Below are 13,656 nucleotides of genomic sequence, written 5' to 3' on the forward strand. Positions count from 1 at the left end.
ATGTGGTGAGCAACATATCAACTAAACTACTATTCAAAAAAGATACTGTTTGTCCTTATAAGCACACTGTGATAAATGTGCTCTAATTCTACCTTAACAATGTATTATTCATGTTTTATATATGCAGGTCTTATATGGTGTGCTCGTTATGTCAAAAATAACAGACAAAAAAAGTGAGTGTGAATGTTCCTTTTTAAATGTGTGATCTAAGTTCCATTTACACTGCACACTCTGGTATTGCATTTGTTCTAGGAAACAAGGGCAGCTAATTTAGCAAAAACACAGTTGGCTGGCTGATGCAACACAGTGAAATTTGAGGAGCATTCATGCACAATAAACCACTTCTGTCAGACCACCTATCGAGCTGTGTGTGCACGAGTCTCTGCGCATGTGTATAAATCAATGTCAGTATTTTAGTGCACTGTACATGTGTGGGTGTCTGTGTACCTGCCACTGATGTACGTACAAAATAGATTCTTCCTCTGTTGTTCACTCCAACAGCGCAGCCCGAAGGCAATTTTCATCATTACCACTGTGTTGTTGCACATGTCCATTGTGCCTCGTTCCTGCCATAATGCAGAAATTTTGGCTTGGAGAGTCAAGATCCTGTAAATCGCTCCACTTAGCTGAAGTTGTGAAATTCAAAGTCAAGCCTAAAATCGGGCCTATGTAGTTTAGTGCCACCGCTGTGGCTCGGATTTCACTGTTAACAATGAAAAGCTCTACTGCCATTAGATGATTGCACTGCTTTTTAGGGGATTTTGGCCCATTGGTCACCCAGTGTGTGACAAGAAGATTGAAATCAAAATCACCTCTCTGCCTCCAGGGGAGTACTTTGTCCACAGTGCACAGTAACGAGACCACTGTATAAAATGGCAATTTTATCAGCACAGTTGAAATGCCCATCTGGGTGTTCTCTCGGTAACCATCTGCCTCACTTCTAAATGTAACATAACTAAAAACTGAAGAATGAGATGTCTATGTAAGGCAGGTACAAGGCAAAACACTGGTACACAATCCACACCTGGTTAAACCATATGTCTAGATGTACTAACAAGTTGCTTTGGACAAACCGTCTGCCAAATGATTGAAAAAGGGTGTAAATGTTATTATGACATCAAATGAGCATGTCTCTGTTTGGTGCAAATTTAGAGCCTGAAGACAAAACACAACATTTTAAAAGGTACTTGTCCACTTGTTGAACTTTGACCCCGTAATTTTTGTTAACTTCTGAACCTCCTCCAGCACCACCCTGAACCTGCACACATAAATGTGTGCTGGCTCCTCCTGAAATAATGACACCTCTAAGGTGTTCTGGAGTTGTGTTTGTTGTGTAGCTTTAAAATCCCTAGAGTTCATCTGGCATCTGAGTTCATTTGGCAGTCAATAGCCAATCCGATCAGTCAGATTCAAAGCTCATTATTCAGAGAAATATTGCTAATGACATTCACAATTACAATCAGTCATTTGATATCACTCTGCGCTGCCAAGTCAGTGGCCAGAGTCGTTTTTAGGTTGTTTATGCATCTTATTCTTGTGAACACAATATCTCAAGAACCCCTTGAGGAAATTTCTACAACTTTGGTGAAAATCCTCAGTTGGACTAAAGGATTAACTTTGGTTATAAAAGGTCAAGGCTACAGGGACCTCTCAAAGTAAATGTTTCACTTTGTGAACATCTCAAAAATGCCTTTAAGCGAATGTCTTCTAATTTGGTACAAATCTTGATTTCGCAATAAAACTGCTAGGATTTTGGTTGTTGAAAGTCATCGGTCAAGGTCACTTGACCTCACCAAACTCTTTTTTTGCCTTGTGAACCATTTATCTTAACGATCAAGGTCACGTGGTCTCACAAAACATGTTGTACATGATATTGCAAGTCTGCTTTTAAAGAAATCCTTCAAATTTGACCAGTTGTTACTTGGACTAAAAGACTAACTGAGGTTAAGGTCAAAGTGACTTTATAAGACTAAATAATGACTATTCATTTGGTTCAATAGAGTTAGCTTCAGAAAAGAAAGAAATAAGATAAATCACTTTTCTCTATTAGAAAGTGCATTAATATGTATTATATCTTGAACTGATGCTTGTTGCTTTTTTGGCTCTGGCTCTTTTGAACCACTCCGAGCTGTTCCTGGACATCTCTGAGCTGTTTCTGGCCCTTCGCAGCCTGGCGATTGGCTCTGCTTATGTTGAAGCTCCGTCTCATTCATTTCTCCCGCTGTCTTCTTCTTGATCCAAACAGCATCATTCCCTCTCCTCTCCACAGAGTTCAGGATGCTCTGCATGGAGTCAATCACCCTTTGGCTATTCTTCTTGATTTGTTCCATCCTCCATCCTCCTTATCGTTCTCTGCCAACTTCCTGTCAGACTCACTCTTGACCTCCATGCTCGGCATAAGCGCAACACCAAGGATTTGTGGCTCCTGATCAAGGAACTTTAAATATCACTAACCAATTCAATAAATTGATCGGATGAAATGCATTAGGGAGGTGATATCACAGCCTACATGCAGTTCAAATGTTATTATTCTCGACATTTTTATACGTTCTCTAAATACAAAGAAACAAAGTTATTTTTGGTTATAAATTGCAGGGCAACCTCCGAGGTGGCTGGTTCGGCTTCTTGGAACTCAGTACACTTTGCCTTTTCAGCCTTCTGGAGTTCATTGCTTGGCTCTGCGTTTTTAAGAATTGCTTGAATCAAGTCTGAGTTTTTACCTCAGAAGAAAACACAGGAAACTCACAGGCCTTTAGTTTGGTGTAAACACAGTGATATATGTTCACATTTGCTTTGTGCTCTATATCAATGCACAAGTATGTTGTCCAGTGCATTAGCATTTCTGAAATTATCAATGACATTTGATTGAAACTGAATTTAGCTATGTCACTATGTGCTATTATTAATTTCACAAAAAATAAAGATAAAGTTAGACAGGATATTATTACTGTACTAATTAAATGTATTTTTGTAATAGTAAGTTACGGTAAAGCCACTATAATCCCATTTCTCCCATAAGACACAAGTCCTCCTGGAAGTTCCGATGTTATGATACTCCGACATAATGTTTTGCTCAAAACACATGAATTGAACGACAAGACTATAAAATTAATTTCTCAAGGGTAGCTTTTTTATTCTCTTTCTGTCATGCATGGTTGCTATCCAAATAATAGAAAGGAAACTATAATTTGTGGGTTACTGGTGGAGGGTAAAATAACATTTTTAATGCAGTCATGCTTTAATAAAGCACATACATCTTATTAATATTTCACAGCAGACAGACTCAAATTAATACAAACATTTTATCCAAAACATGACAAACCCCCAATAGTAATTCATAATCGTACTGCTGAATGACTAGAGAATTATTTCTCGATATATTGATATTACATAGTAACCAACAGAGAATAAATGTAGCTGATTTGACCACTTATATTGAGTTAGTTTAGTTAGAGTGTGATGCAAGAATTGAATTCAAGTATGTTGCAGTTGTGTGTTAACCTCAAGAAGAACATGCTTGGTGTACCCTTCTTCTACTCCCCTTTCAATGCTTCTAATTGACCTACAGTCATCTCATAAGAGTTCTTCATATTGAAGAGCTCACAGATCCAGTCCCGTCTGGGATGCCTCCAGCTCAGCTTGGCCCTCTTCATACGTGTGCTTCCAATCTGCTAGAACGTGGTGTTATAAATATACCAGTGAGAAGTGAGTAATGACAGGACAGCTCTTGCAAAGAGTGGAGAAGAAGCTGGAGGCCAAGATTGAAGATTGCACTGTGTATTTAATCTGTTGAACAACCAGCTGCTGCTTAGAGACAGTATTGCCGTTAAGTTAGAGAGAGCAATTTTTGTCGTTAATTATCACTTATATTCCATTTAGGGGGCAGCAGCAGCTCAGTCCATAAAGATTTTGCTTGGGAACGGGAGGGTGGCCAGTTCAAGTCCAGCATGGACCATAAGCATGGAAGGTGGACTGGTAGCTGGAGAGGTGTCAGTTCACCCCCTGGGCACTGCTGAGGTGCCCTTGAGCAAGGCACTGTACCCCCCAATTGCTCACAGGGCGCTTTTCCTGGGGCTGCCCATCACTCTACCATCTCTCTCCAAAATTTGCATGTCTTTGTGCCCTCTGTGTGTGTGTGGGATTGTGGGTTAATGCATGTATAAAATTAAAAATGAGTGTAAAAAGAATTTCCCCTTGTGGGATCAATAAAGGAAGTTTAAGTTTAATGTTGAATTCAAATATTATAGTTAAACCTAAATGTGATATTTAAATATTTTTATTACATTTCTAAAAGTAAAAGACACAATGTTTAACAGCAAGTGAAACATTGCCTTTGTTCATATTTCCATAAAAGGTGGACACCACCAAGGCACAAAGTCATTTTTGATCCAGAAGTTTTTTGAGTCCAAGTAACAACAGAATTTGAAAAACAAATGTATTCCCAAAAGGAAGACTAGTGATATCATGTTCAAGAGGTCACTGTGACCTTAACATTCGACCATCCAAATCTAATCAGTCTATGTGGACATTTGTGCCAAATTCACAAGGATCTAGGCGTTCTTAAGATCACCCTATATGTCAGGATTTTGCAGGGCTGTACTTCATTCTTTCTTTCATTGTCTTCAATTCACACACCTAATTTCATCCTTTGATGTGCCAACTAGCTTATCAATGTTCCACTGATTCTTGTCAAGGTAAGCTGCCTTCCTTCAGATCAACATGACGTGTCATATAATACATGTCACATCATATCATGTTATGCAAGATCACTGGAAGTGGTGACTGTGCTGGGTTTTCTTATAAGGCCTTTGAAATGATGTAATAATGACTTGACCGCTACTTACACTTTGTGCCGTAATGCATCACAGCCTCAGTCAACATGTCACCACTTCAGAATATTAATGGCACTCTGAATTTCACAGGGAAAATAAGCCATTTACTATTGAAGTTCATTCTTTGGTGTATTCGCTGAATTCTGAGTATTTGAACAGTGACACATTGTTCAATGTTTTAATTACCCTGGATATGAAATGACAGTAGTTATTTAATTGTGCACTCCATATGACTGAATATAACCTTTAATTAAAGCTGCCGGTCTCTTACCTCATAATTACCAAGTCATTTCATATTCAGTAAAGCAATAACAGCAGGGTGTCAAAATATCCAACAACATGTCAGGGCCTGAAAACTGTCTAGAGCTCTGTAAATTACTTCCCATTGACTTACACCTGTGATAGTAAACTCTTCAGTGCCATTAATAAGCTTGACAGTTTTACCCAGGGTGATCATTGGATTGTTATAAAGGTTAGAGAGCTGTTTGGGGGGGAGTATTAGAAATAGGAAAGCAGTTGTAAAAAAGTCAAATGAGAGAATGACAGAATATAACGACTGCTGAAGGGAATGATAAAAAATATGTATGTAGCCTTCATGTAAACACTTTTAAGCACTGATACATGAAGATGACATTAAAGGTAGGGCTGTGAGTGGTGTCTGAAACACTTTTTATCTTATTTGTTGTTAGAGAGTGAGTTGCAGATGAGTCGGCTTCTAGCAGTTGTCACTCAGTGCACGTTTATGTGTTTTGGAGGCGTAGCTCTGATGAGAGGGCCGATGGAAATGGGTGGTATGTATCAGTTGCAGTTTTTTCAAAGTGTAGCCTCATCTTGCTTTTCCAGGATTACCAACCCACATTAATGGCTCATTTATTTATTTATTACAGCCTTGATGAATGGAAATGCTCAAAAATGGAGATATCCAGTATGTGAGATTTTTATATATGGAGTAATGATAATATATCAACTCTGGCATGTTTGACAGCAGTGTTGCATGTTTGCCATTTAAACCATTTTGTCAGCATAAAGTTAGATTGTGACACAGTAACACAGACAGTCAATCATGCTTCAATGTTTCCTTGCTGTTTATTATCCAATTCGTTTAAGTCCAGGTAAACTTCATTGATATGAAGAAGGGTCATCTTAACCTGAAAAGATCCAATGATATAAATAGCTTATAGCTCCCACACAGGCATCAGAAGCAGCTCATTATTTCTTATTAGCCCCATGCACCTTTCCAGTCCCTTGCTGCTGTCTTCTACCAGCAGCCACAGCTCTGTGTCAACAACTGTGCTGCTTATAACATCTAACACCGCTGTCAAAGTATAGGCCGCCCTGTTAATACCTTGTCAACATGGTGATACACTGAGGGAGCGTTCCAAATTAAGGAAGCTAATTTTGTGTACAACTGCATTCCACGTGTAGCTATTAACACGTCTTTTTTTAAAGGTTGCAGGGCACAGTTAGATCCTGGAGGTGGTCTTAGGCCGTGGTCACGTCTTAAATCTTTCTGACAGTGGGGTCTCTATGTTGAGGCTGTTATTACCTCTGCTAAGGAGGTTACAGTTTCATCCATGTTTGTTTGTTTGTTTGTAAATGAGCATTTTTGCGCAAAATCTATCCCACTCAACCAGTTCCCATTGCATTTTGTGGAGTGGTGGGCCATAACCCAAGGTAGAACCCATTCAATTTGGGTGCAGTTACATATCAGGGGGGGGTCTAGGATTTTTTCTTTTTCACTTTCTTTAACATTGCAAGATAGAATGTTTTTCAACATTTCTGTAGAATCACTCACTGATCATGACAATCAGAGCTCAGCAGTTGTTCCAAAACTTGTGGCCTTATTCCTACAAGCAGTACTGAGATATCCAGAATAGCTTTTTTGAATAATGTTCTGAACCCCCTCACATTTGGAATATTGTTGCTGCCATCACGTCCCTGATGGCAGCTATTTAAAAAAAGAATCCACTGAGCAGCCTAGCTTGACCTGATCCACAGCCAACAGGCACTTAGCCAGGGGATTCCTCCTTAATTTAAAGGCCAATTCAGAATAGGAAAAATATATATATACAGTATTTATTTATTTCAGTGCATTTGCTCCTGTTGTAAAATTCTGGGCTTCACTTCAATATTTGTCATTATAATCAATTATCTGAAATCAAGCACAGATAAGAGGTCAGTTTTTCTATGTCTAAGGTCTTCTTGAGGGACTGAGGGTCATATTTCTTATTTGAAAGCCAAAACAAGAGGAGATTAATAATAGAGTTTATATTTGTGTTGATGCCATATTGGCATATATTATACTCAAAAAAGTGTTGTTAAAGTATGTTAAGTGGGTATAAGCCCTTTTAAAATGAGGCCTATGAAGATAAAATTAAGGCCAACCCAATTAGCAAAGATTCGATTATTGAAGCACAGAGTATAGTCACCACCATTGGCTCAGACTTCACATCACATGAATGTGATACAGAGATAAATAGGGTCAAAGTTAGTGTAGATCACCTTTGGTAGAATACAGGCCAAATATCCAATAGATTAAAAAAAAAAAAAAACAATTATGAAGAAATGCTTCCATCTAATATTCCAGATGTCGCCTCTGTATCATAGCATTCGGAAAAACAAGCATTTCCTGTTTGTTATTCTGAGGGAACCAAGAAGAATATGTGGAAAAAGACACAGGACAAACGCCACCACACACACGCACACTTGCTTTCATGTTCCCATAAACACACACAGGGTGCCAGGATATAACCGAACCCCGAATAATACTGTAATTTTTTGTTGCTGTCTCAGATACTCTCTCCTTCTCTGTCTCCTATAATAAAAACCTGCTTGACAGGCCAGTGCAGTGTATGTGTGACACAGGAGGGAGTCTTCTATTGCTGAAATTGTATTACTGAAGGCTGCACCCAGCACAGTGCCTCCTTATTCCTCCCCCTGTGTCTGTCCTTATATTAGAAATGTTTTCAGTCGCCAATGAAAGCATAATGCGGCCTTATACATGCTGCATTTGCAAGTGAATTGCTGTGCCCCATATCGCCTATGATGGTAATCAGAAAAACATCACGCAATGAGAGAGAGAATAGCCAGTCCAATATCGAGTGCTGAATGTTATCTGATGGAGATGTTGGAAATAGAAGCGCTGGATGTAAACTGAATGCCACAGTGCTCGGCCATATGGGTACCAATAAGACACCGGCATATGAAACGGCAAGAACAAATTATTCTTAAATTATAGTCACAGCACTGCTTGCATGTGCCACCGTAAGTAAATGGGACAAGCATATGGTGCGGAATAACTGAAGAGCATGTTATATGGGAGATACAGTTAAATTGTTTATGAAGGAATGTGTGTGGCATCCTTTTGTGCTGTCAGTGAACAGCATATCAATTCTCTTCCTCTCTGTCTCATTTGTGTCATCTCATTTTTATCCCAATCAAGCCTCTGTTTCACATTTCATTCTTATCTCTGAGCTGCCTCAACCTATTATTATTTCCCCTGTTTGTATTTCTCAGCATCTCCCGCTCTCTTTATATTTTACTCTTGATCTCTCTCCATGTGATTTTTCTCCCTTTCCTCTGCATGAATCTCTCTGATTCATCTGCTGTTGGTCTCTCCCCCACTACCCATACAGTATATTGTAAATGTTAAGAATAATGAAAAAATAAATAAATAAATAGGGGATCTTGGTTAATGCACATCTCAAATTACTACTGTGCACGTTTATTCCTCTAAAATAATAAATAAAATAAAAAATTGCTTACTCTCCAGACGTTACTGGGTTCTTTTTAGTGTATCCCTGAAAGCTCAAACGCTGACAGTAAGGTGACAGGTGTGTTATGCTTGCTGCTGGCTGACTAAAATAACAGCAAACATGGAACAGTGGAAGATAGAAAGGGCACAACTAGAAGAAGATTCAAAAATAGGAGAGGAAAAAATGAGAGGAAAGAGAAGATGCAGTCGAATGAGGTACAAAGGAGGAAAGAAAGTACTAAGGTCAAAGGGGAAGTACGGAAAAGAAATACTGTCAATAATTTCTTGACAACCTCATTTATTCCCACAGTAATCAATATAAAGGTAATGTAGACTCACACCATGCAAAACATTTTCTGCAAGGAAAACTAATATGATAAAATAATCTGTTAAATGTATATCTGTTCATTATTTGAATTTCAAATTCTTCTGGATATAAAATAAAACATCTAAAGCTTACTTCGAAGAATTGCTGTAGCTTCCAAAAGATATGAAACATAAAGATTATTAGATTTATGGTATGATCGTCGACTTTATATAATGATAAATGATAGATACCCGGAAGGTAAGCCAAAGTGCCTTGATCGCCACCTTCAGGCTGGCTGCAGTTTTGGTCATAACTCCTACCTCCTCCGTGTTAACAAATGGGACATGGATCTAACTCAATAAATCATTCTCAGAGGTCTGTCATTTTAGGTTGGTCTTATCACACAGATGTTGATTTTAACAGTAAGTGGTTTTAATTCATTATGTTATGTTGTAAAAACAAAGTGAAATGTTATGATTGATTGTTTGTATTTGTTGGACCTTGCTACTGCAGCTCCATCCCCCGACTGCTAATGTGCAGAAACTGGCTGCAAACGCACAAGATCAGTATATCCGGGATATTTTAGCTTCACCTCTGAGGAGTGGGAGGAGACATGTTGTTCATCTTTATATACTTCATATATATACATATGTGTGTCTGTGGAATATATATTGTTAACGCTACTGCCAGCATCCAGCTAGCTTAGTTTAGCATCAAGACTGGAAACATTGCAGTACAGGAGTGCGAACCCGCTGTTTCATGTGAAGCAGATCTGTACTCACTGCTCCAACACATTTCAGCAATGACTGCCACACAACCAGCTCAGCTCTGCTTTCCCACAGTGCTGAAAATATATTTTTCTTTCTTTCTTTCTCCACTCTACCTTCTTCTCCTCCACCTCCTGCTGTTTTCCCATGCTGTCATGTCCACAGCTGCAGTAAACCTGGCAGCTCCATCCCCTCTCTCTCATCCTGCCCCTGTCCTGGCCTCCAGTGGGAGGGTCTTGGTCCAGTTGCTGTTATGTTTTCTGCTGTGTAACACAGTAATACACCCTAACTGCAATCCATTTTCATTCATAATGGTCTGTTTAATCAGTTTTATAAGTGTCCATTTTCCACTTCACCATTCTAGATGAAAACAAAATTATCCTTCTGGATGTCTTCAAATGTAGCTCTGACATAACAGACTCTTTGACATAGCAGCCTCTGCTCTGACTGTCCTCATCTTCATCCTCACTGCACATCAGCTCCTTATTATCTATTCTTACTTTACGTGAGACATTAATGAAAAGGCAGCTTTCATCTCACCAGAAACTGCTATGCAAGCAACTTTTTGACCTGGCAATAATACTTAATTCTTAATACCTCTGGCATAATTTCAAAGCCTTATACAGAACAGTAATAGCGTCTGCTGGAGGACTCTTTTATGGGTTTGTTTTTAGGTCAGATGCTATCTTTCTTTATTTTCCTGTACTTTTCAGCAGTTAAACTGTGGCGCAACATAACTGATCTGAATCTGGTAAATGAGGCTTGCAGCTCCAGCTGCTGACGAGGCCAGACACGTAGAGAGAGGTTGTAGCTCCAGGAAAACAAGGACTGGACATTGTCGCCACATCACTAAAGCACAGATCTAAGACTGTGATACTTATTCTGATACATATTCTGTGAAATGAATTACCCCGTCCTAAATGATAAATGATTCCTCCGGATTATTAGATGTTAGCAGCTGATGAAAACGTGGATGGTGTGGTGAGTGCATTATATCGGTTTTTAAGATTGTTTCCTGAAACTGAAGATTAGCTGGTTGTTTGTACAAGACAAATTATTTAAATGGAGAGATGTATTTTACTGAGGTTCTGGGACAATGTCTTGCTTACGATTTTCTTAACTTTTAAAATGATTCTCTGAAGCACATGTGGACTTAAGTATAGTTAAGCTGCTACTCATGATTGAACAGTGATGCCCATATCGCTGACAAAATGATAAACCACTTGAGTAGATCAGCCAAATGACCATCAGGAATATTCACATATTTCTAATTCCTTTTCTATCCCATCTAACCGCATGCGTCATCGACATAGAACTGCACTGCAACTCCACAGCCTCTCACGGCCACATCTGATGCAATCTCAAACCCACAGAGGTCTTTGCCTCTAGACGATGAATGATAACATTCATAATCTGACGTTAGCACTTTCCTCTCTTCGATAAACAACCTCTGTAACAGAACACCTCAAAATACTTATAACATACCTGTAAACAGGACTCAGTGCAGAAAGGTTTCGAGATGCAACATTTGTAGTTGTTTAACTTAAACAGGTATTGAAAGTAGTTTGCTCGTCTCGCTGTAGATGTTACAATGGATGGTGAGTGTTGCTAATGGCCAGTAAATGTACCAAAGCTTCTGTTCCCCCGCTGACCTCTGAAGAGGCACATTTGTCTTCTTACAGGGAGATAGAGAGGACGAGAGGGGGAAAAAGAAAGCCATGGCAAAGGAGATTGATAGATGAGATTTTGAATGAGAGGACAGATGCTCTGATGCAAATAGGATCTTTCTTAATATGATTACAGAGAATATTCGGTTTATAAGATGAAGCACACGTCCACCCTGCTCATGCCTCTGTGTGATTTTCTGATATGAGAGATGACTGGTGGTGTTAATTGCATTTTAACACAGCAGGGTTTATCATGCTGTTAATTATTCACATGCTGTCTGGGGTTTTGTCACACACACACACGCACAACTAAAGAAGACAGCTGACCTGGTCTGACCTAACCGGAACTTGTTAAAGGGAGAGTTCACCAAAAAATGAAAATTCACTCATTGTCTACTCACTGCACAAGGACATTTACACCAAGTTTTAAGCCTAAATGTCCTCTGATATCTTCCTATGAGGTGCATTCACGGGCCCTCGGACACACCATCTGTAGCTACGTCCACTAGCTTAGCACACTTCAGGTGGACTTTTAGGTATAAAACACGATGTAAATGACCTTGTTTCAAGTCGAATATGAATGTTGGGGCTTGCAGACACTTGGATGACACCCGAAGACCAGTATGGAGGATATGTTTTTTCTGTTGTTTTATTACGTCTGAAGTCTAGGTCACAATTGACTTCAATTTTATTGGATTCTGCCGCAACAAAGTTTACCCCTGAGATTCCAGAACTGCATAAGTGGTGAGGAGATCATGAGTGACTTTTAATTTTTTGGTGAACTATCCCTTTAAGGTTAAATATAAAATATATATGTATAAACAGCAAGTGGGGAAAAATAAATACCATTCAATCTACAACATTCCAAAAGATGGAATAAAACTTACATGGGTGTCATTTCAGCTAAACACACACACACACAGCTACATACATACACACTCATTGCCTCTTCCAAACCACATGAAAGGGTAGTTGGGTGTGTGTGTCTGTTTTGTATCGCGCGGCTTAATTTTGCCACATGATGTCTGTCTTGCCCAAAGTCTTAAATTTAGACGTCCTGTCTTTTATTATATTGACATTAATTATCAAAATGATAGGGATCTGTGTGTGTGTGTGTGTGTGTGTGCCTCCCTAATCTTGCTTACTAAGAAGTTAGAAATGCTAATTATACAGTGACTCTACAGCTATCGTGGGATTAGCTTCATACATCAGCCTGGGTGACGAGTAAGATCCTCTGGCAGGAAACTTCTTGCTTTCACAGTTTGGGGATCTATGCATGTGTCTACATGTTTTTGGTTTCCATATGAATGAGGAAATATGCAAATTATAGTCATGACAAATATGTTAAAATCTTTGCAAATTATAACATTAACTGTGATAAATTATTATATATTATATAATTAATATATAAGTATAAGCATTTATGTATTTAAATTTCTCAATAAAGTGTGTTGTATAAAATATAAATAAATGTGTTCAGTGGAAATGTTTGGGAAACAAGTGTTCGGGGCACACAGTCTATGGTTCAGGGCCGCTGGAAACGATGGCCACAGGTCCGCACAAAACAGAATTGCAGCTGCCAAATTTGGTACAATCTCTTCTCCAACCTCCATTCGAGAGGAGAACTTTGGTTGAAAAACTGCGAATTAAAGAAATTGGACCAGATTAACCTGATATATACCAAGGCAGCAAAAAAGGTAAAAAGTACACCCGAGGATTTTCCCATGACAGCAGAAAGGCTTGGCTAGCAGGATGTATAAAGTATGAGTCATAAGATATCCAGTAGTATATGGCACTTCCTTTTATTTTGTCTAAATAGTGTTTCTGAATAGCACTGTATATGTTTCAGGAATGTGTGCTTAGTAACCAGACTCAGCCTGTAGTCTAATGATGCATACTCTACTTACTATCTGAGCACAAGAGCAACAACTATTAAAAATGCACATTATTTATCAATCGGCTGATTATTATTTTTGTACATAGTGTTTTGATTTAAAAAATTTTAAAATGACTGACATGTTTATCATTGTTTATTGATTACCTACTATTTCACAAAGAACTGGTGTCCTGCAGTTTGTGTTAAATCGTAGTGGGATGGTTACTGAAAATTGAGTATGGCACGACACAGCCCCACCAAGAATATTTTTCACCAGCCGCCACTGCTTACAACGTTGTATGATCTACCCCAAAGAAAACCAACATATTCGTTAATATAAAAGTCAAATTATTTTGCAGTGAGCTTGGCTTTTTGCTATTGGTGTGTTGATCATGTCAAACTTGTATATATTCTTTAAGGAGTAGAAACAGAGCAGGAATTAGAGATGAAGAT

The sequence above is a fragment of the Paralichthys olivaceus genome, chromosome 13 (genome assembly GCF_024713975.1).
Source record: "Paralichthys olivaceus isolate ysfri-2021 chromosome 13, ASM2471397v2, whole genome shotgun sequence".
NCBI lineage: Eukaryota > Metazoa > Chordata > Actinopteri > Pleuronectiformes > Paralichthyidae > Paralichthys > Paralichthys olivaceus.